The sequence below is a fragment of the Schistocerca americana genome, chromosome 4, assembly GCF_021461395.2.
Source record: "Schistocerca americana isolate TAMUIC-IGC-003095 chromosome 4, iqSchAmer2.1, whole genome shotgun sequence".
NCBI lineage: Eukaryota > Metazoa > Arthropoda > Insecta > Orthoptera > Acrididae > Schistocerca > Schistocerca americana.
Window position 1 is genome coordinate 172,200,285 of NC_060122.1, and position 24,893 is coordinate 172,225,177.

A 24,893-nucleotide genomic window follows, 5' to 3' on the forward strand; every position below is an offset into this window, starting at 1 on the left:
AGAAGTGTCATTGCTGACAAGGGATGTGATTCTGTAAGACAATAATTCCGATGTTATATATACAAATACGCCCTTCAGGATAATTTGCACAAGAGTCAGATATGTGTTAGTACTACCTTTCATGATTCCCTTTTTTCCCGTTCACATAATAAACTCGACAGTACAGTCAAACAGTAAGGTAATATCAGCCACATAATGCAGACACATCTAAATATAAAGAAATGTAAAACTGTACGTACTTTACGAAAATTTGACTTTGGTTACAAAGTTAATTAAACACAGCTGGAGCCAGATGCCTCATACAAATGTCTGGAGGTGCCAGCGGTTGATAATACAACGGGGAGTGATCACAAATGGCAGGATTCTATTTATTTGTGGGATACCCAGAGAAAACTATTTTCTACGAAACCGGTACATAACAAAACACATGTCTATACACAGCGATACGGGTCCAGTATCTGTTATCCAAGCCGCACTGAAGAAACACAAAACTTGGAGCAGCATACTTCGCCACAGACTACTTGGGTTAGTGGGAAGAAGAAATAAATACCCCCCCCCCTCACCCCCCCCCCCCCTCCAGAAAAAATAGAAGCTATCGGCAAGGAATTCACGATTATTTGATTATTTTTCAGCTGTTACATATTTACTCTTCAGACTGGTGAAGGTGCAAAACAATAACAGTTTGCCCGCGGCGTGTAAGCAATAATAAATCCCATATGGCAATGCATGACTGGAGCACAAAGAAATCTTAATAAACTGTGCATTTTTCTGGAAAACTAAGGTGGCGGTATGTAATGAGAGGAATGTTACACACCTTGCTTAATACTGAGAGATAAAGGCGTTTTTGGTAATATTGAGGGGATCAGATGGATATCTCACGCTTGCCAATTGCTGAGTAGTCAGCATCAGTTTTCTGCGTTATTAGCAAGTGCTTTGTGTCTCCGTTCCACCGAGCCATTGCTTCCTTCTTAATGCTTTTGTATGTGTTTCGGTCCATCACAGCACACAGAATCGGAAATGTCTTTCTCCCTCACCTCCTCTTCCCTTCCACATACCCTTCTAAGATTGTTTTCATAATCCCCTCCTTCTATCTTAATGTATGTCCAACCCAGTTTCCTTTCCTTCTCTTTATTGCATCTAATAACTTTGCTCTCTCCCTCTTCTCCGTACCTCTTCATTTTTCACTCTCTACTTCCAACTTATTCTTTCCCTCCTCAGCCATGTCAATATTTCAAAAGCCTCTAGCCTTGCTCTACCCTTCTTCTTCAGTGTCCACGTTTCAGTACCAGACAGGAGGACACTTTCACAGAACATTTTATTAGCGTTTTCGTCAAGTATTTGGCCATTTTGCCGGGGAAATTTCTCCTTTTCTTATAAAATGCCTCTTTCGCCATTGCAATTCTGGTTTTAATTTCTCTGCTGCTCTTCCAATAGTTTTCTATCCTGCTTCCGAGGTATTTAAAGCATTGTACTTGTTCTAATACTTCTCTATTAGGCATTATCCTTTTATTTTTATTGATTTTCGCTCCATGTGTCTTTCTCTTAACTTCAATGGTGTCCGCTATATCCTGTAATTCCTTTTCACCTTTTGCTAGGAGGATCATATCGTCTGCGAACCTCAAACACCATATTCTTCTTCCCCTAGTTTTTATCCCCTTCTCATCTGGTGGGCAGTGGTCAATCATATTTTCTAAGTACACATTGAAAAGTGTAAGAGACAGACAGCAGCTTTTTCCTACTTCTTTTCCTGTTGGTACTTTCTCTTCTCACTTCCAATGATGCTTTTTGATTTAAATATAGTGAGTTTATAAGTCGTCTTTTCCTTCATTATAGTTGCTGGCTTATTCCAAGCCGCATTATCAAGGACCTTTTCCAGGTCTCTTCCCTTCCTCGATCAACCTCTCTCTCAAAATTCACAGGAGTCCTATTGCATCTCTAATTCCTGTATTCCATCTAAAACCAAACTGCTCTTCAGCCAGAATCTCCTCCACCACCTTTTCCAGTCCATTATTAATGATTCCTAAGGTACTTTGGCTGAGCCGGCCTGAGTGGCCGAGCGGTTCTGGGCGAAACAGTCTGGCTCCGCGCCACCGCTACGGTCGAAGATTCGAATCCTGCCTCGGGCATGGATGTGGGTGATGTCCTTAGGTTAGCTAGGTTTAAGTAGTTCTAAGTTCTAGGGGACTGATGACCTCAGAAGTTAAGTCCCATTATGCGCAGAGCCATTTTTTACTTTGGCTGCATGTAAAATGAGGTTAATTGTCCTGTACTCACTGCATTTATTGGTTCCGTGTTTCTGTGGTACTGGATAAATATTAAAGGGGGGTTGGATGAAGATCACTTTAGCTTCTAAAATACTGAAGTCATACTGCATGAATATCGATTTGGAATATCTGTAGGTATAGTACTGAGCGTAAATAAATTTACTTGTGTGAATCCAGTATACCTCGGAAATATAAAGTTCTATTTTTTGTGTACATATTAAATTGTCTTGTTGTTGATGAGACAGAGAGTTTTGATAGCAGTTAATGCTGCTCTCCTCGCTAAGTACAGCACACAAAATCTATTTGAACTGGTTTATTATACTCAAAATGTAGCCTCCCTCTAGAATTTTTCTTCCAAAAACTTCCCTCTCTTACCAAATTGACTAGTCCATGACACCTCATGACAGGTGCCTTGAACCTTTTTGTCAAATAGTGCTAGGAAGTTCTTTTCTTTCCTATTAGATTCAGAAGCTCATTAATTAATCGACCTATAAATTTAACCTTCAGCTTTCTTCTGTAGCACCATGTAAAAAAAGTTTCTGTTCTCTTCTTGTCCCTACTGATTATCGCCCATTTCTCATTTTCATATAAAGCTACTTTCCTTGATGAAATATTTCTCTTATGTAAGAACTAATTTCTTGCTACTGCCAGTCTACATTTTATACCTTGTGTCCTTCTACCTTCGTCAGTTATTTTCCAGCTTCATCTGACATAATCCGGCTACGCTCGATTTCCCTTGTTTTATTACTGTGTATGTTCATCTTATAATCTCTGTTAAAGGTACTGTCTGTTCACTTCAATTACTCGTTTAACCCTTTTTCGGTATCCCAAGGATTTATAATGTCTAAGTCTTCACTCCTTTCCAAACCTTCTGAGTAGTTTCCGTTACTCCTTGTTCAGTATACGGATTGAATAAATGGGGGAAGGGCTACAATCCAGATTCACTATATTGTCAGTTACTGCCTCATTTCATGTTCTTCGTCTCTTACAACTGTAGCACTTACTACATACCTAGATATATAGATATTGACGTTGATACCTACACCAGAATATTTTTATGATCTGAAGATGGCAATAGCCGAAAACGGTAATTGTGGATTGTACAATTAATGTGCAAAAGACTTTACAAGTGCCATAACACGATCGCAAAAGACTTTACAAATAAAGTGCCATAACACGATCGCAGACTCTTTTGCAAACTTTGTGTCTTCAGTTGATAAATAACTGATGGCGTGGGGTACACGTGCTATTCTGATCTGAAGAGTTTGACACGGAAAAGGAATTCGTTCAGGGCCACGTCAAACCACCGAGGAGACTGAAAACCCAAAGCAGAAAGAAAACAATAGCACGCAGCCAAAGTCCAATATAAGAAGCAGTTGGCCGTAAACGAATTTATTGACTTTATTAGTCACTGTGGGTGGTTCCCCATTTACCTGTGATTATACGTTACGCATCCGAGGATAAGCTTTTTGGCTCACAAACACAATATAATTACCTTATTTATTGTTTCGTGACAAAACGTCAAATACGACTGAATACCCATCTATCGTGACAAAGAATTTCGCTGGATGCTAACTGTTTTGAAACAGTTTTTATACAAACATGTTAGAAATTGTAATATATCAGACTTAAGTGCGTTTCCTGTGGTGAGACGTAAATAAATAGGTTTCCATCAAAGCAAAAAATAAAACTGAAGTTTCTCATAATTAGATACTGGAAGGAGTGATCCGTATTTGCTTTGAAGAATTAATAGCCACGATTTTATTCAGTACTATTTATTCCTGATGACCGATATCAACAGTTAGTACTGTCAACTTCTGATATTGAAAAAACTTGTTGTTATACGTTCTGTTCCATTGTGACAGTATCACGCATGCCATATTGACATTATAATGGATCGAATGTAGCACATTCCACAAAAGATTTTGTAAAAATAAAAGTAGGTCAGTCCCAAATAAAAACAGTTTACTGTACACACTATCGCCATCACACAACCAAAGAAGACCCGCGTTATCGACAATAAAAATTAATAAAGAACGGGCGAAGTACCATTATGCCTGGCCCACTATTTTAAGTCAAGGATGAGAGCAATATTCCAGAATTTAAACAAAAACTTCCATCTTTACTGTCTTGACACAGATCATCCTACTGAATATGACAACATGGAGATTCTGGCACGCACTTCCAGCCGTTGAGATAGTGTATTAAGGAAGCAGGAATTAAATTAGCAAGTAATTTTAGAAATTGAGGTGGAGGTTTTTGTTGAAATTTTGCATGGGACCCTGCTCTCTCCCTTGTCAAAAAGCAGAGGGACAGAGTTAATGCTGAGTCACACGTTGGTTAGCTCTCATCTTTGGTTGGGTGATGGCACTTGTGTTTACAGTGTTTCTATGTGTGTGTGTGTGTGTGTGTGTGTGTGTGTGTGTGTGTGTGTGTGTGTTCTCTTTTCAGAATTGCTCTGCAAACCGAGGTTTCAAATTGCCTTGCACAGCGCCTACTTTCTGCAATTTTGCCTCGAAAATGACAGTGTGTGCCTCTGTCGAAATATCGGCGGTTGTCGACGACGTCACGTGGGTGCATTTCTGTAACTTACGTAAGCTTTTTATAGTTCCTGACCGGTTGTACATGACGGAGTATTACTTCTTACAGGCATTTCAATACATGAATTTCATGTAGGGTGCAACATACTGTGATGTATAGAAAGCCGATCAAAGACACAGCAAAAAAGTTCCGCAATAGGTGCAGGAGTATTGGAAGAAACATGTCGCTTCGGATAGAAACTCTCCTTAGAAAATGGGCCATTCGGATGACAGAGGGCTTCAAAAAGTATTGCTTGCACTGTATCAGTTTAAGAAATGGTGTTACGTGATACGGGTGAAGATTCATCAGTAAGTATCCATTAGTTTGCTTGTGAAACACTGTCTCTGAGAAACACGTTGTTGAGAGAACTGGTGGAAATGCGGTCACACACCTGTCATAAACGAAGTGCGCTACAGGTCTAGTGGCCAAATAATTTTGAACCCATGTGTTAGTTCATCCATTGAATTAGTGTAACACATGTGTTGCGCCACAGCTCTGCCGCAGCTGGCGAACTGTACCTGCGTCGATCAGCAGAACGACGTGTCACACTGAGAAGCGCCCATCAGATGGATGACCAGGTGCTGCGGCGCAGTAGCGGGAGTGCAGGACGGAAGATCACCCAGTTATGACGCTGACTAGGCGGAGGACGTCAGCAAGTTCTGATAAAATAAGTGACGCGTTAAATAGTGAGCTACCACAAATGTTCTGAGAAGAAATACGTAGCAGAGGAAGGCATAAGAGATGGAACGACCAAGTCGGGACAGGACTAATCCTTTTGATGTTCTTGATGATTTTTATTATTATTAAAATTTGTTCCATAAATAAACTTGTTGCTCTTTTAATATTTTTATTATTATTTATTAAGTGTTCACGGCCACGTGTTTCTGTGGCACAGTCTCGTTAAAAAGAAAAGAAGGAAAAGCGAAATCACAATTTTCTAATATGTATCGGAATTGGATATATGTAGAATGAAGGCTTTCACGACCGGATGACATAGCTGTTGATATACTTTCCGGGATGTGAGGTCGTGGTCCAAGAACTTTTCCGCTTCTTACGTTTCGTCCAGGCTGCGCTGGACTTCCTCAGGGGCGCTGCTCCGCTAAGTCTTGCCACGACCTCACATCCCAGAAAGTATATCAACAGCAATTGGATATATGTCCTAATCTCATTCTTTCCGTTGTCTCTGTACATTTACTCCTCATACTCTCTTTGTCTATCCCCTCCTCCTTCCTCCTCTCTCCGTCTGTCCCCACCTTTCTCTGTCTGTCGCCCTCCCCACTTTCTCCATAAACCGTCTCCTCCTCCTCCCACTCCATCTCCTCCTGCACCCTCTCACTCCATCACCTCTGCCCACATTTCTATCTTCTCCTCCTCCCCCCCCCCTCTTTCTCCACCGGCCGGGGTGGCCGAGCGGTTCTAGGCGCTACAGTCTGGAACCGCGCGACCGCTACGGTCGCAGGTTCGAATCCTGCCTCGGGCATGGGTGTGTGTGATGTCCTTAGGTTAGTTAGGTTAAAGTAGTTCTAAGTTCTAGGGGACTGATGACCTCAGAAGTTCCATAGCCATTTTGAACCCCTCTTTCTCCATCTCCTGCCCCCTCTCTCCATCCATCTCAACCTTTCCTCCCACCCCTCCGTTCATTTACTATTCCCCCTCTGTCTGATCATGAGCCTTGTCTATTGCAATAACAATGGTAATAAATTGTCCCTTTCATATGTTACATGTATTTTTTATATACTAGACATATTTGCCACACAGGAATATAAAAGCACGAGCGTATTCACATGCAACGTTGTATCACAATTACGAAGCAATCGGTGAAGAACTGTCGCATATTTGAACTTCGGAAGGCATGCAGTTTTGAACAAACGAACATTTAAAGTTTTACTTATGTAGAGTGGCACACTCATTTTACGTGGTATTGATGTAATAATAACGGTTTTCATTAAAATGTATCACTAAATTAACTAAGTTCTCTAAGTATACGACGAAACGATTTTCAAGCGTTCAGTACAACTGCCTTCTTCAGTTGCCAAATGCAGAAGAAAGTAGTTGTAGCTCCAGTACTCTCTTCCTTGGTCATTTTGGGACAATGCCGACGTCCAAAATTACCAGGGTGTCAATGTGTACTGCCGTCTGATTCCACATGGCTTTTACCCCATCAGCCACGCGACGCGAGTCTTCGGTACATCGATGTCTATGAGGAAAGTGACTTCCTCAGTTTAATTTGTCATCGTCATGTCAGACCGATTCCAACGAATTGTTTTACTGGTTATTATGCTGTGGCTCCATAAAATTTTGTTGTTGTCCTTATTGTCACTACAATATTATAAATATAATTATTTCATTAAGTTTAAAAGCGTCACAAATTTATAAGCAGACCTGTTGTCGGCCGGCCGGTGTGGCCGAGCTGTTCTAGGCGCTACAGTCTGGAACCGCGCAACCGCTACGGTCGCAGGTACGAATCCTGCCTCGGGCATGGATGTGTGTGATGTCATTAGGTTAGTTAAGTTTAAGTAGTTCTAAGTTCTAGGAGACTGCTGACCTCAGATGTTAAGTCCTATAGTGCTCAGAGCCATTTGAACCATTTTTTAGACCTGTTGTTACGTTATGCGAGATGTGTTTATACGACCTGCTTTGGCAAACTAGGACATGTAAATTCATAACCTAAATGACAGCAACAATATGCACCAGGAACTAAGAACTTCTGCACTACCCCACCGATGACGATTTTTTTTATTTATTTACTGAGGGATGAAAATATAATTCTTCATTGGTTCCTGTTCCTGTCCAGCAGTAACCCTGGATGTAAGTTAGAGGCTGCTTACCGATGGTTACAATGCATCGTAGAAAAGACTTTACGGCCGTTGAGCCTCACCTTATGGAAACATTTCAAATTCCAGATTTATAGCAGTGTAATTAAGAGAAAACGTTTGACATTAAAGGATAAAATACCGTCAGCAAAACTTCATGTAAACTTTTACACAAACCATACTGCTGTCCCATGAGTTAATGGAATGGGGTCTTGGTTGAGGACAGAGTGAGACAGAATTTTAACCTATCCCTCCATCATATTGAGTTCGTACTTTGAGCCAGCACAAAGCAAAGTATGATATTTGGAAAAGCAACCGCCGCTATTTCGATTACATTGTAATTCTGTCAGAAAAGGCAAAGTACATCAGTTGGAGGGAACTGATAGTGATTAGTGACTTGAAAAGAAGGTATAAGATGAGAACTATAAAAGTGAAACAATGGTCATGCAGTACAATCAAATTAATTCATAGATTAGGAAATTCGACGCTAAAGTAATTCATAAGTTAACAAATTTTCCGGGTTGAAAATTAAAATTCATGGCAACGGTAGAAGTAAAGAGAATATAACGTGCCGACTCGCAGTAGGAAGAAAATGTTATGTTGTTATCAAGTATAAGTATTATACGTTCGTTATAAAATATTTGGAGTCTAGCCTTTTATGAAAATGAAACGTTCATTCAAAAATTAAACAGAATATTTTGTTTCTTAGATAACAGAACAATGCCAATAAGCAGCTAAACGAAGTAACTAACGAAAAGTTGCTGAATCAAACTAGGGCAGAAACTAATTAAAACAGGTTACAGATTTGTTAGACACATTACGAGCCTTCATGGAATAGTTAATTCTTTTAGATCCTGAGAATTTAATGAATCCAGCGGAATAATTCCTTATTTTCATATAATTTGCCCTTCCCTGATTAATATTTAATACTGAACAACAAGTCTAAATGCTGAATGAATTGCAATATTCACAGTTAATCTTTAATCCATTGACTGACTGTTCCGTCGATTCTTGGTAGAATATTTTATAAATTATGAATAGAAACACACACAGCACTGGTGTAATATAGTACAATATTTATTATTTGTTTCACAAGCCGGTTTTCGACTATCACGCCATTGACAGGTACATATCTCATGATTGCGTAACAGCCGAAAACCGGTTTGTGAAACATATAATAAATATTGTAGAATATCAGTATTTGCATCCAGAATAATATTTAATCCCCAAAAAAGAACGAATTCATTTTCACTACGAAAGGCAATAACATTACTTTTGATAAATTACTTTGCACACGAAAGCTACACATTTATAACAAGCACAAAATAAATGAAAGATGCATCTATTTCAACGAAATTCCTCAGAAATCTTACAACTATCAACAATCGCTTGTATGAACCGGTACTTATTTCATTTTTGAAAATTAAACTGATATTTATTGAAAGATTAGAAACTGTAAGGTTTGCGAAATAAGTAAACCTAACACGAATGCGCTTTAAGGCCTATAAGCACGTAATAGAGAAACTAAACTTGCTGCACAATTTGTTATGGACTCTCTGGGCCCTTTACCTAGGTCCAGCGAAGTAAATAAATACATTTCGAGTGTCACAGCACCTTTCCCCCAATTGTGTCTTGCTAATGCCGACAAGAGGAATGATATATTTTCTAGCTTTGATCACAAAAAAGAAAAAAAAATGTTACTTGAGTTTTGTTTGAGAGCGTCATTCGGCATCTCACTGCGACACCATACTATCAATAGCCGTCCTTTTCCGAGAGGGTGAATTGGAATCTGAAGGCAGCATTAATATTTCCTAACACACTGAGATAGACCAGGTTGGACCAGTCAATTCTGTAGATTAGTTTTGCCCTTAACACCGTCACTCACGAGCGTCACAGGACTACGCCTATGAAACTGATGCAGACGCACGTGCCCTAAATTTCCCATTCCCATCAATGATTCGTCTCATCAGAATAGGAACCGTAAGGACGAGATTTAGGAACCAGGTTTTAAATTGTAAGACATTTCCAGGGGCAGATGTGAACTCTGACCACAATCTATTGGTTATGAACTGTAGATTAAAACTGAGGAAACTGCAAAAAGAAGAGAATTTAAGGAGATGGGACCTGGATAAACTGAAAGAACCAGAGGTTGTATAGTTTCAGGGAGAGCATAAGGGAACAATTGACGGGAATGGGGGAAAGAAATACAGTAGAAGAAGAATGGGTAGCTTTGAGGGATGAAATAGTGAAGGCAGCAGAGGATCAAATAGGTAAAAGACGAGGGCTAGTAGAAACCTTGGGTTCCTACTGCATACAGGAAAATTAAACAGACCATTGGAGAAAGGAGAACCACTTGCATGAATATCTAGAGCTTTGATGTGCCAGATGTGAAAATTACCGAACTATCAGTTTAATAAGTCACAGCTGCAAAATACTAACGCGAATTCTTTACAGACGAAAACTAGTAGAAGACGACCTCTGGGTTGATCAGTTTGGATTCCGTAGAAATGTTGGAACACGTGAGGCAATACTGACCGTACGACTTATCTTAGAAGAAAGATTTAGGAAAGGCAAACCTACGTTTTTAGCATTTGTAGACTTAGAGAAAGCTTTTGACAATGTTGATTGTAATACTCTCTTTCAAATTCTGAAGGTGGCAGGGGTAAACTACAGGGAGCGAAAGGCTACTTACAGTTTGTAGAGAAAGCAGATGGCAGTTATAAGAGTCGAGGGGTACGAAAGGGAAACAGTGGTTGGGAAGGGAGTGAGACAGGGTTGTAGTCTCTCCCCGATGTTATTCAATCTGTACATTGAACAAGCAGTAAAGGAAACAAAAGAAAAATTCGGAGTATGTATTAAAATCCATGGAGAAGAAATAAAAACTTTAAGGTTCGCCGATGACATTGTAATTCTGTCAGAGACAGCAAAGGACTTGGAAGAGCAGTTGAACGGAGCAGTTGAACGGAATGGACAGTGTCTTGAAAGGAGGATATAAGATGAACATCAACAAAAGCAAAACAAGTATAATGGAATGTAGTCGAATTAAATCGGGTGATGCTGAGGGAATTAGATTAGGAAATGAGACACTTAAAGTAGTAAAGGAGTTTTGCTATTTGGGGACCAAAATAACTGATGATGGTCGAAGTAGATAGGATATAAAATGTAGACTGGCAATGGCAAGGAAAGCGTTTCTGAAGAAGAGAAATTTGTTAACATCGAGTATAGATTTAAGTGTGAGGAAGTCGTTTCTGAAAGTATTTGTATGGAGTGTAGCCATGTATGGAAGTGAAACGTGGACGATAAATGGTTTAGACAAGAAGAGAATAGAAGCTTTCGAAATGTGGTGCTACAGAAGAATGCTGAAGATTAGATGGGTACATCACACAACTAACGAGGAGGTATTGAATAGAATTGGGGGGAAGAGGAGCTTGTGGCACAACTTGACTAGAAGAAGGGACCGGTTGGTAGGACACGTTCTGAGACATCGAGGGATCACCAATTTAGTATTGGAGGGCAGCGTGGAGGGTAAAAATCGTAGAGGGAGACCAAGATATGAATACACTAAGCAGATTCAGAAGGATGTAGGCTGCAGTAGGTACTGGGAGATGAAGAAGTTTGCACAGGATAGAGTAGCACGGAGAGCTGCATCAAATCAGTCTCAGGACTGAAGACCACAATAACAACAACAAGGACGTATATAAATAAGAAAGTGGCTAGACTGGGAGGCCACCTGCGGGCAACATAGCCGTCAGGCGCAAGTCTCTTGATTTGACTACACGCAAGTCTCTTGATTTGACTACACTTCGACCACTTGTGAGTCGATGAGAATAAACGCTGATGAAAGCAACTCAACCCCCAGTTCTCAAGCTGAAAAAATCGACCCGACTGGGATCCGAACCTGGTCTTCTCGCAAGGCATTCCCCCACGTTGATCACACAGCTATGAAGGCAGACATATAGCTTGTAATTAGTTTAGACGTAGTGGTTAGGTTCGACTAGGTCACTGCTGATCATAAACGGTGATTACCTGCCTCAACGGGCAGAGCCATAAGACACTGAGCAAACATGAGCTTTGGCAACAGCAGTGCGACACAGGCGAGACTGCAATGCAATTTTTGTGCTATGTTACAATCTTGGTTGTGTAATGTTTGTAGTTTATTTTCGTATAATCTATAGGAACAGAAAAGAGTGTTTAACATTAGTAGTTATTGGATAATATTAATTTTGATGGGTTATTTTTGCAACTTTAATATAAAGCACTGGTTCATGGTGTGGGTTCCTGTAGTCATGTCCTAGTTCATGAACCACGGGCAACGTATGAGTGGCCAAGTAAGTTGTCCCGACAGTTGGGATACCAGTTACTTTGGAATAAGGCTGGGCATCTCGGACATATTCTGGGTCGTGGTCACCTTTGTGCTCATACGTCAAAGACTACCAAATCAACCGGTTAGTCCCTCAGCCCTTAGCGGTAAAACCCAATGGGACTCGGGGCAAGTAAGGCTAGCAACCTGCTTCCCTGGTACTTTAAATATGATGCTGGCAACAATCAGAGCAAAATGCCTCGGGCCTTTGGAGGTGACGGAGTCCCACCTCTAACTGACAAACCAGGGACTCCTACGATACGACTTGGCAAACAAATGGTAATGAGATGGGGAGCTATTAATATCAATGGGGGCTACTCTGGGAAGAAGGTAGAGCTGGCAGAGGCTGCAAGTAAGATGGGACTGGACGTTTTAGCTGTTAGTGACATTCGGGTAAGGGGTGAGAATGAAGAGGAAGTGGGAGGATACAAGGTTTACCTGTCAGGAGTCAAAGCACGAATAGCACAATTGGGTGTAGGGCTTTACATCAGGAAAGAAATGGAACCCAGCGTAGTTGCAATAAGGTATGTAAACGAACGACTGATGTGGATAGATTTGACAGTGTCTAGCAAGAAAATTAGGATTGTGTCAGTATATTCGCATTGTGAAGGAACAGATCAAGATAAGATGGATAGTTTTTATGATGCACTCAGTGATGTTAGAGTAAAGGACAAGGACAGTGTTCTGCTCATGGGTGATTTTAACGCCAGGATTGGAAATCGAACAGAAGGGTATGAAAAAGTTATGAGTAAATTTGGAGAGGATTTGGAGGCCAACAGGAACGGGAAACAACTCTTGGATTTCTGTGCCAGTATGGGCTTAGTAATCACAAACTCCTTTTTTAAACATAAGAACATTCACCGGTATACTTGGGCCGAAAGTGCAGGAGGTCAGGTCCATATATAGGAGGATAAGAGTGGAGAAACTTCAGGATAAGGAAATCAGGCACAAGTACATAACAGCGATCTCAGAAAGGTACCATTTAGTTGAATGTAGTCAATTACAGTCATTGGAAAAAGGAATGGACAAGGTACAGGGACACAGTACTAGAAGTGGCTAAAGAATGTCTTGGAACAGTAGTGTGTAAAAGTAGGATGAAGCAAACAGCTTGGTGGAATAACACAGTCAAGGCAGCCTGTAAAAGGAAAAAGAAGGCGTATCAAAAATGGCTACATACTAGAACTCAGGTAGACAGAGAAAGTTATGTTGAAGAAAGAAACAAAGCCAAACAGATAATTGCAGCGTCCAAGAAGAAATCTTGGGAAGACTTTGGAAACAGGTTGGAGACTATGGGTCAAGCTGCTGGAAAACCATTCTGGAGTGTAATTAGCAGTCTTCGAAAGGCAGGTAAGAAGGAAATGACAAGTATTTTGGACAGGTCAGGAGAACTGTTGGTGAATCCTGTGGATGCCTTGGGCAGATGGAGGGAATATTTTGAAGAGTTGCTCAATGTAGGTGAAAATGCAATCAGTAATGCTTCAGATTTCGAGGTAGAATGGGATAGGAATGATGATGGAAATAGGATCACATTTGAGGAAGTGGAGAAAATGGTCAATAGATTGCAGTGCAATAAAGCAGCTGGGGTGGATGAAATTAAGTTGGAACTCATCAAATACAGTGGAATGTCAGGTCTTAAATGGCTACACAGGATAATTGAAATGGCCTGGGAGTTGGGACAGGTTCCATCAGACTGGACAAAAGGAGTAATCACACCAGTCTTTAAACATGGAAACAGAAAAGATTGTAACAACTACAGAGGTATCTCTTTAATCAGCGTTGTGGGTAAAATCTTCTCAGGTATTGTTGAAAAGAAAGTGCTAGTATTAGTTGAGAACCAATTGGATGAAAATCAGTGTGGATTTAGGCCTCTTAGAGGTTGTCAGGACCAGATCTTTAGCTTACGGCAAATAATGGAGAAGTGTTATGAGTGGAACAGGGAATTGTATCTATGCTTTATAGATCTAGAAAAGGCATATGACCAGGTTCCTAGGAGGAAGTTACTGTCTGTTCTACGAGATTATATAATAGGAGGCAAACTTTTGCAAACAATTAAAGGTCTTTACCTGGATAGTCAGGCAGCAGTTAGAGTTGACGGTAAATTGAGTTCATGGTTCAGAGTAGTTTCAGGGGTAAGACAAGGCTGCAACCTGTCTCCACTGTTGTTCATATTATTTATGGATCATATGTTGAAAACAATAGACTGGCTGGGTGAGATTATGATATGTGAACACAAAATAAGCAGTATTGCATGTGCGGATGACTTAGTTGTGATGGCAGATTCGATTGAAAGTTTGCAAAGTAATATTTCAGAGCTATATCAGAAATGTAAGGACTATAGTATGAAGATTAGCATCTCCAAAACGAAAGTAATGTCAGTGGGAAAGAAATATGAACCGGTTGAGTGTCAAATAGGAGGAACAAAGTTAGAACAGGTGGACGGTTTCAAGTACTTAGGATGCATATTCCTACAGGATGGCAACATAGTGAAAGAACTGGGAGTGAGGTGTAGCAAAGCTAATGCAGTGAGCGCTCTGCTACGATCTACTCTCTTCTGCAAGAAGGAAGTCAGTACCAAGACTAAGTTATCTGTGCATCGTTCAGTCTTTCGACCAACTTTGTTGTATGGGAGCGAAAGCTGGGTGGATTCAGGTTACCTTATCAACAAGGTTGAGGTTACGGATATGAAAGTAGCTAGGATGATTGCAGGTATTAGTAGATGGGAACAATGGCAGGAGGGTGTCCACAATGAGGAAATCAAAGAAAAGCTGGGAATGAATTCTATAGATGTAGCAGTCAGGGCGAACAGGCTTAGATGGTGGGGTCATGTTACACGCATGGGAGAAGCTAGGTTACCCAAGAGACTCATGGTTTCAGCAGTAGAGGGTAGGAGGAGTCGGGGAAGACCAAGGAGAAGGTACCTGGATTCGGTTAAGAATGATTTTGAAGTAGTAGGCTCAACATAAGAAGAAGCACCAATGTTAGCAGTGAATAGGGGGTCATGGAGGAATTTTATAAGGGGGGCTATGTTCCAGACTGAACGCTGAAAGGCATAATCAGTCTTAAATGATGATGATGATGATGATGATAATATAAAGCAGAGGTGGTGGTGGTGGTTAGTGTTTATCGTCCCGTCGACAACGAGGTCATTAGGGACGGAGCGCAAGCTCGGGTTAGGGAAGGATTGGGAAGGAAATCGGCCGTGCCCTTTTCAAAGGAACCATCCCGGCATTTGCCTGAAACGATTTAGGGAAATCACGGAAAACCTAAATCAGGATGGCTGGAGACGGGATTGAACCGTCGTCCTCCCGAATGCGAGTCCAGTGTGCTAACCACTGCGCCACCTCGCTCGGTAAAGCAGAGGTAATTTCAAACACTGCGCATTAAAATAGATAAAAGTTATATACATTAGTTTAGCAGGATGGACGAGGACCTGAAGGCTTTGGCGGCGCAAATATTAGCTGGACAAGAGGAAGCAAAGAAATATAGGGAGGAATTAAAAAGCTGGCAGTGAGGAATTGAAGCAAGCACTTTACTACATTCAGGAGGGGCAAAAAAAAAAAAAAAATTACAAAGTACTTAGTTCCAAAAGTGTAGCGCCAGATAAACAGTCGTCTGAACTGGAGGCACTGTCTGAGAAAAGTGGAGATGTAATTGAGTTTCAGGATACTTTTCTGAGACACTGGTTAAAAGGTATTATACATCAAGTAGTAAGTAGCAATAAACTGGATAACGAACTGGAGGAGGCAAGACCTCACTGAGAAAGAATCCGTTACATGTGTGACTTCTCAGGTGATGATGTTAGCCCTGAATTAGTAGCCATAGAGAGAGAGAGAGAGAGAGAGAGAGAGAGAGAGAAGGGGGGGGGGGTGAATAAATAATGCGGTAGCGTAATGTATGAATCTGGTACCTGTGAGATAGTGTTAGTTGAAACTGTTAGCAAGGAGATATTACTAATATTAGAGGGAGACGAGGTGAGGGGTGAGTGTATCGCTGTATCCGAGAAGGTTAGTAGTAGAGTTGTTTTATATGCGACAGAAGTAGAAAACAGAAATCTTGAAGAAAAGGTCTGCAGTACTTTATGTTTGGATTCGTCCATCTCAAGAATAGTTGACGGAGCACAAGCTCACACAAATTATTCAATCTTTATGTAGGTCCATTTGTAATACAAACTATCCACATCCTATTAGGGTCATTTTAAAGGATGTGTGTTTAGACAGCGAGACAGGGAAGGTCCGTTTTCACGAGGTGAGAAATTATGTGACTGCTCGATTTCAAACTCAGTCGGTAGGTGGAGAAGTCGAATGTGGTATTAAGTGCGAAAGGAGAGACTAATCACTAGATTTGTTTACTGTGGGCTATCGTATTATAGCTAGTAGTGTTAATTATGTGAGGAAGATGAGAGAAAGTGTAAAGAAATACCATGGGTTATGTGTCAATAATATTATATGAGAAGATATGTACTGTTATTTAGACAGAGAAATGACCAACTTAGAGAAGATCTTAGAATCCTGTAGAAAATACAAAAGTAAGAAATCCTTAGCTATGGGAATTACAGCACACTGCATGGGGGCTTATTTATTAATAAATTTGAAAATCATTTTTATATTTCGTAACTGTATGTCCGATTACGCTGTGTCTCGTAAACGGTTGGCCCTGACTAGTATTATTACGCAATCTGACTGCGTAGAACAACAACAAAGAATGAAATGAAAATTTTCGTTAACACAATTAATTAATTAAGTCCCCAGAAACTATAAAACCTACGAAACCAAAGCACAAGTATAACTGTTCTGTATGTGGAAGTATGACTCAACGCACATCTGGCACGGTTCTTCTTCAACAAGACAAGAATTTTTAAATACCAATTATACTGACGTGATAATAAAAAAAAATAATTTAGAAATACTATAATTGCGCAAGAAAACCAGAATTACACTCTAATACAAGAACACACGCCAGATGCTTTGTTGACTGAACCTGTAATGACGCATTATTTAGGACACTAAAATAATGAGAGAGAAAAGAAAATTTTTTTTACCTTCATTTATATTGATGGAAAGCACTCTAAACATTACAATATCTCCACACCGACTCGCTACTATCACATCTCAACAAGAACTTTTCAGTATCACATCTCAGCAAGCACTTTTCACTAGCACATCTCAACAAGCACTGACTACTACGAGTTCTCGACAAGCACTGCCAGTGGAGGCGGCTGAATAATACTCTTTGGCGCAATCTCTGGCGCAGTGGCTCAGTGTAGCCACCTTTCATATGACCCTCCTCCACGGGCCAGAATTTGATGGTATTTTCGCCAGCATTGGTGGTGAAAATACCGCCAAATTCGTCCACAAAATACAGACAAAAATAAAAGATAATATTAATACGTAAATATCACATAATTAGATAAAATTTTGGCTTTGCACTGACCTTTCAATCATCTAATATATGAAATACAGTAAGCAATACAACTTCTTTCATACATGTGACTTTACATAATAGTTTACACAATACACAAAAAATCAGTTTATACAAATGTTCACATAAAATGATTTTAATGATTCAAAAAAAAAAAAAAAAACAGTAGTTGATAGTTCCAGCAGTAGCACCCAGCAATGGTCAACAGGTGCAAATACCAACAAGTGACATCATTCAGCAGAAGCAGTTCCATTAGTGGCACTCAGCAATGTTGAGCAAGTACAGACACCAACAGGTGACATCTTTTCAGTAGAAGCAGTCCATCAGTGGCACCCAGCATTGTTGAACTGGTGCAGACACCAACCAGTGACATTATTTCAGTAGAAGCAGTTCCATCTGTGGCACCCAGCAATGTTGAACAGGTACACACAGCAACAAGTCACATTATTTCAGTAGAAGCAGTTCATCAGTGGCACCCAGTAATGTTGAACAGGTGCAGACACCAACAAGTGACATCATTTCAGTAGAAGCAGTCCATCAGTTGCACCTAGCAATGTTGAGCAGGTGCAGACAGCAACAAGTGACATTATTTCAGTAGAAGCAGTTCCATCTGTGGCACCCAGCAATGTTGAAAAGGTACACACAGCAACAAGTCACATTATTTCAGTAGAAGCAGTTCATCAGTGGCACCCAGTAATATTGAACAGGTGCAGACACCAACAAGTGACATTATGTCAGTAGAAGCAGTTCCAATAGTGACACCCAGCATTGTTGAACAGGTGCAGACACCCACAAGTGACTTCATTTCAGTAGAAACAGTTCCATCAGTGGCACCCAGCAATGTTGAGCAGGTGCAGACAGCAACAAGTGACAACTACGGTATATTGATAATTTTCATATACCGTAGTATTACGCGCAACTGAGGAGGACAGGACCACAAAAGTTGAAGATGACAAGTGACAACATTTCAGTAGAAGCAGTCCATCATTGGCACCCAGCAATGTTGAACAGGTGCAGACACCAACAAGTGACTTCATTTCAGTAGAAGCAGTCCATCAGTTGCACCTAGCAATGATGAGCAGGTCCAGAGAGCTGTCCATGATATTCACTATCACTGATCACACTGTTCATCAGAGTTTATAAGCAGAAATTAAACATGTCCTAGTGGCACCAATCATGTAGAAAAAGTACAAGTAACAGTCCATAATATTCACTGTCACTGATCACACTGCTCATCAGAGTATATAAGCAGAAATTAAACATGTCCTCGTGGCACCAATCATGTAGAAAAAGTACAAGTAACAGTCCATAATATTCACTATCACTAATCACACAGTTCATCAGTAGAAATTAAACATTTCTAAGTGGCACCCATCAATGTTGAACAAGTGCAGGTAACAGTTCATAATATTCACCATCACTAATCAGACAGTTCAGGCATGAACAATAGTTTGAATACACATACAAATGCTTTTACACACTAAACATATAAATTCCAATAAACACACAAATGATATCAGATAATTGTCATATTAACTATTACAAATACTCAAATATCAGTAAACCTATAATATTTATGGGTGTCAGTGCAAGCCACTACAAACAATAAAATAATATTTAGGAGATAGGTGGGTAGGATTAGGAAAGGAAAACACACAAAACACACTCACTCATTTTTCATCCACATTAAGTACTACTGTGTAATTGAATAGTGTTAACTGTGTAAATGCAATTCTGTCAAAATTTGATGTTCATCATGTGTATCAAGTAGTAGTGGCAGCAATGTATAACAGTCAATAATAGTTAGTCAACGTCATAGTCATCATGTCAAGACCAATGTTTGCCAAGCCAAATCAAATGTACTGTTGCTGAACAACTGTCAGTGTGCCAAGATATGCAAATACTTCCTCTCTTCAAAAAAAAAGTATATACTGCTTAGTGATTTAACAAAGTGTGTATATAGACTATCTTCCTTCTACTTGAGTGTTCTAGTCTGCTATCTTCATCCTCCTTGTTCCATATAGACCAACAAAAAAAATGTGCACCTCACTTACTTTACCTCTTATCCACCAAAACTCCAATAATCTCAATACTTCAATAATACCTCTTACGTCGATACATATAAATCTTATCATCAATATTATTTACCTTACCTCTTGTCCACAAAAACTCCAATAATCATCAACTTCATATAATCTCAATAATACCTCAATAATACCTCTTCAATACGTCGATACATATAAACCTTAGCACCAATATCATTTCACTTCCATAACAACTCTTTCCTCTAGTCAGTCTCCTCGAACAAGTACAGATAAAATCCTAATGCAAACCTCATCATCCTATACAATCCGAAGACACATTGTCAACACACAACCTCTGTGTAATTCGTCTGACCCAAATCTTCTACTCATTATGAATTATAAACAAAAGAAATGCATACATGATCTCTAACAGACTTAGTTCGAATAACTCTCAGTAATTAAGTGCGATTACGGAGTGTGAATGATGATAATGTTTCACAGTGTGTACACCACTTCAAGAATCATGGCAAACAGAAGCAAACATGTGGAGTATTTCTTGTGTCAATTGTCACTTCCTATTTCAATTGCTCACGAAAAATGCAGCGTAATAACTGTCAATGGTCTAAACCTAGTTTTGGTATGTCATGTCGTTAGCTTCCTTCCTATTAGCATAAATTTATACAGCTTCCATAAAACCTCAGCTCATGTGACTTCCATGAAGTTTCTTGTACTAATGTCGTTCGTCGAATTATAGCAGTTCATTTTCTTATCTTAAAAATATAAGGCACTGAGCGTAAGCAAAACAAGCAATAGCGAGTAAATATACCAGTAGAGAACAGAATGTCAACAAGTGGATGCAGCACAATTCTTACAACGAGGCTCTGCCAAGCGAACAATCTATAATTAATACAATAGTGTGACCTAAACTCTATGTTCATACACAGTATATCAGCATTTCTATATACCAAATTAAGGAGTAGTTGTGACGACAAACAGAAATGTATAAATATGCAATCCATACGCATAGCAGTAAACATATATCTTACGTAATAAACAGGTCATTAGCATCATATCAGCATAAGCAAATAAATGTTCATATGTCATCTTAATAAGTAAACATGAAGGCGCAAGCAGATATATCACAAAGTATAACTTACATACCTAACCACATCAGCACAATTAATCAGGTGACAATTATAATTTAAATAAATAAGCACAGCAGGCACATAATAAAAAAATATGACATTAGTGAAAAAGCAGTGCAGCCAAGCGATGCATAATATATACAAATAACAACCCTGTTCATCAATAAAACATTGACAAAAATCAGCAAATGTACGCAAGCACGTCGCTTCACAAGTAAATTCATAGAACATAAAATTAGCACAAAGTATGAATCACGTAATTGCGAGCAGCAAATTACGTCTAAAGTACGTACCTAAGTGGAAACATGTTACCTGAAAAAATAATTCAATTAATAGTTACCTTTTTAGTTTATTAGTTTCTTCTTGGAAATTACATTCTTTCTGAAATTTTCTCGATAGCAAGTCCTCTTAACGTCGGAGACACACAGAATTTACCTGAAGTTCTTAAATATTTTATACAACCGTATCCTGAAAAATACTGAATGTTAATAACATAACTTATCAAGTCACTATAGCTTTATACTGAATTTAGTCGGAGAAATTAGACTGTGTATTTGTTTAGGGCTGTCAGTGCATTCGCACTGAGCGCTCGATCAGCTGTAGGCGCGTGACGTAGGAAGCAATTGTTTGCGGTCAACGACTGCCTTGTGCGGCGCGCAGACTTGACTGTTGCTTTGAGTATGTGCCGCCGCCAAAACACAGCGCGGTATCCTTGTACTCTCTGCATGTTTACATGTAGCTGTTGGTTTCTCGAAAGTATGTCATTCCACAAAAATTTTAACGTTTGATATGTGATGTATTCCCTTAGAGCGTCGTGATTTAAGAGTTTCTACTTCAACAGTGTTATCATGTATAATTTTGCGAATTCTATATGGACCGTTATAAAGCAGAAAAAATTTGCGACACAAGCCTTTTCCTTTATGAGACAACTGACAAGATTTTGAAACGACCAGGATGTTTAGATGATTTTTCTCTTCTAGCAGCCGCAGATGCAATATTTTGCAGACCCATGTTCACAACTTCAGAATGCCGCAGTTTCCGTGAAGGCGGAAAAGGAACGATTTCAGATATGCGATTTGTCGGTGTTTTGTTTTTTAATATCAGTATTGGCGGTAAAGAAGTTGAGTCATTAGGAAGTTCATTCAGAATGTTTTGAAAAATATGAAGATACTGATCCCACGTTCTGTGATTCTGATGACAATAAAGACGACACAATTTATTAATTTCCTTCATCCATCTCTCTGAAGCATTAGATTGAGGGTGAATAAGTGAAATGAAGATTGGTTTAATTTTACGACGCCGTAGAGTACGAAGCCAAATTTTAGAACGAAACTGTGATCCATTATCTGATATAACCTCATCAACATGACCAACTTCTTTAAGAAAATGGTTAATGAAAGCATTAGATACTGAACGAGCTGTTGCTTTGCGTAAAGGTGTAAAACACACATATTTTGATGTCAACTCCACTGCTACGAAAATGTACGCAAAACCATTAGTAGAACGAACCACTGGACCGAACAAATCAACTGCAGCCATGTCCTTTAATTTCGCTGGAATGATAGGAAACAACGGTGCTCTGTGAGAAATTGTTGGCGGCTTAGCCTTTTGACGTAATTTGCATTTGGCCAGAACAGATCGAATACGTTTTTCCATATTACTGAAGTAGCAATTTTCCCGTAATTTATGAAAGCATTTTCTGGGACCAAAGTGTGCATAACTGAAATGCGTATACCAAATCAGCTTATTAACCCACTCATCAGGAATACAAACTAACCAAACAGAGTTGTCGACCGATTTTCGTTTAAAAAGAATGTCATTGCGAAGTAAATAATGCTGTCTAATCGCTACGCTTTCCTTTCTCCTCCACTTCTCCTTAATGTCCTTCCAGATTGGATCCTTATTTTGCTCCTTAGCGATGTCCTGGAGCGAAGACGAAATAAAGTTCTCAAACGCAACACCTTGAATATACATCAAACAATAATTGTTTTCTATGCAGTCCTCTTCAGCACTTTGTTTCAAACCCATAGGTGCACGTGATAAAGCATCAGCAACAATATTTGAAGGACCCTGTATGTAAGCAATACTAAAGTCAAATTCCTGTAGGTACAACGCCCATCGTGACAATCTGCCATGAGTTAATTTTGTCGACATAAGAAATTCCAGAGCTCGATGATCGGTATAAACCTTAGTATGTCTGCCAAACAAAAATGTCCGAAATTTTGTAAAAGCCCAAACAACAGCCAAAGCTTCAAGTTCCGTAATCGAATAATTCTTTTCTGATTTAGAGAGAACACGACTTCCAAATGCAATAGTTTTCAGTACTACAACGCCGTTTTCTTCTATCTCTTGAAATAAATGTGCACCTAGGCCTTTGTATGATGAGTCCGTCGCCAAACAAAAATCTTTAGATAGATCCGGATGTGAAAGAAGTGGAGCAGCAACTAAAGCATCACGAAGTTGTTCAAATTCTGACTGAGCTTCCTCATCCCAACACCAATTAGATTTCTTTCCAGATAGTTCACATAAACGAGGTGTGGCCAAATTGTCCAATCTAACAAAGCGTCTAAGAAAATTACAGACACCAAGGAAACTACGAACATCACGTTTTGTAGTAGGAACAGCATAATTACGAATAGCGCCTAGTTTCTCTTTATCAGGAAGAATACCTTCTGTAGAAATAATGTGACCGAGAAATTTCACCTGTGAACGACCAAATTCAGATTTTTCTAAGTTCACAGTAATGCCAACTCTTGCAAAGATACGTAATAATGAATCCAAAATTTTGTTGTGCTCACTCCAAGAACGTTTAGCAATAAGAATATCGTCAACATATGAAGTAATATTGTCACGAAGATAAACAGGTAAAATTTCATTTGAGCTACTAATGAATGCTCCAGAAGATACAGTAAGTCCAAACGGTAATTTCCGAAACTGGTAACAGTTACCAAAGGCTAAAAAGGCAGTGTATTTTCTACAATCAGGGTGGAGTTCTATTTGCCAAAAACTTGCGCGCATATCAATCGTGGATAAAACTTTAATTCCATGAAAATGTTGAAGAAGTTGATCTAAATTTTGTGGACGGTCAGTTTCAGGAATGATGATATTATTTATCTGTCTGGAATCCAGAACCAAACGAATTGACCCATCCTTTTTAAGAACAACGTGTAATGGGCTGGTATAAGGACTGACTGCAGGCTCAATAATGCCCTGATCTAACATGTACTGAAGTTCATTCTTAACCTTGTCTCTGTAAGCCAAAGAAATAGCGTACGTTTTCCCGCGAAATGGTGTGTGTTCTTTTACTTTAAATAAATATTGTAAGCCTTGTATAGTTCCTGTGTGATGACTAAACACTGTAGCATGTGAAGTCAAAATGTGGCGCAGCTCTTCTCTTGCAACGTCATCTGGCACTTCAGCTTTGTTAACCTTTTCATTAATTAATTCTTCGCTATTGATTATATCATCCATCGCGTCTCTGTATCTATTGTCATTGTCATGAATAAACACATTGTCGTCATAATGCTCAACGAAAACATCAGAAGTAAGAAACCTTAAACATTTTGTATCTGACTCAGATCTTGTTAAACACTCGAAACATTTCAAACATTTCGGCATTCCGGCAACAGTCAAATTCACACTTCCTTCTTTAAAGTTCAAAATTGCCTTATGTGCGTTAAGAAACTCCATACCTAATATAATTTGGGTACTGAGTAATGGAACAATAATAAAATTAGCAGAAAATTCGTATCCTTGACAAATGAAATTTAAGTTGGTCTGTTGTTTAACTTCCACACTTTTTCCAGAAATAGCGCCTCGAATTGTAGTTTTAGAAACAGGTAACACAGGACAAGCAATAGTTCTTACACATATACGAAAAACTGGTTCACTAATGACGTTCAATGGGCTCCCAGAATCTAAAACTGCAGTGAACTTATTCTTCCCCACACATACTTCAATAACAGGATGTAAAAACGCGTCTACATTATTTTCCTTTTCGTCTAACAAAATGTCTCTCATGTCTTCCAGGCGTACGTAGTGTAAAGTCGTAGTGTCATTACTTTCTGAACCGTCTATATTGCTGCCAGAAGCCGAAGCTGCAAGTCATTGTCGATTGTTTGCGTCACGTCTTTGATTATTCCCGTCATTTCGCGGATCAATTTCTACTATTTGCACTTGTCTCTCTGAAGTTCTGTCACGTGGAGGATGCCAATTAGGTCCCTCCTGTCTGTTAGATGCAAATTCTTGGTTGTATCTGTTATTAAAATTTCTATTTTCCTGTCTGTCTG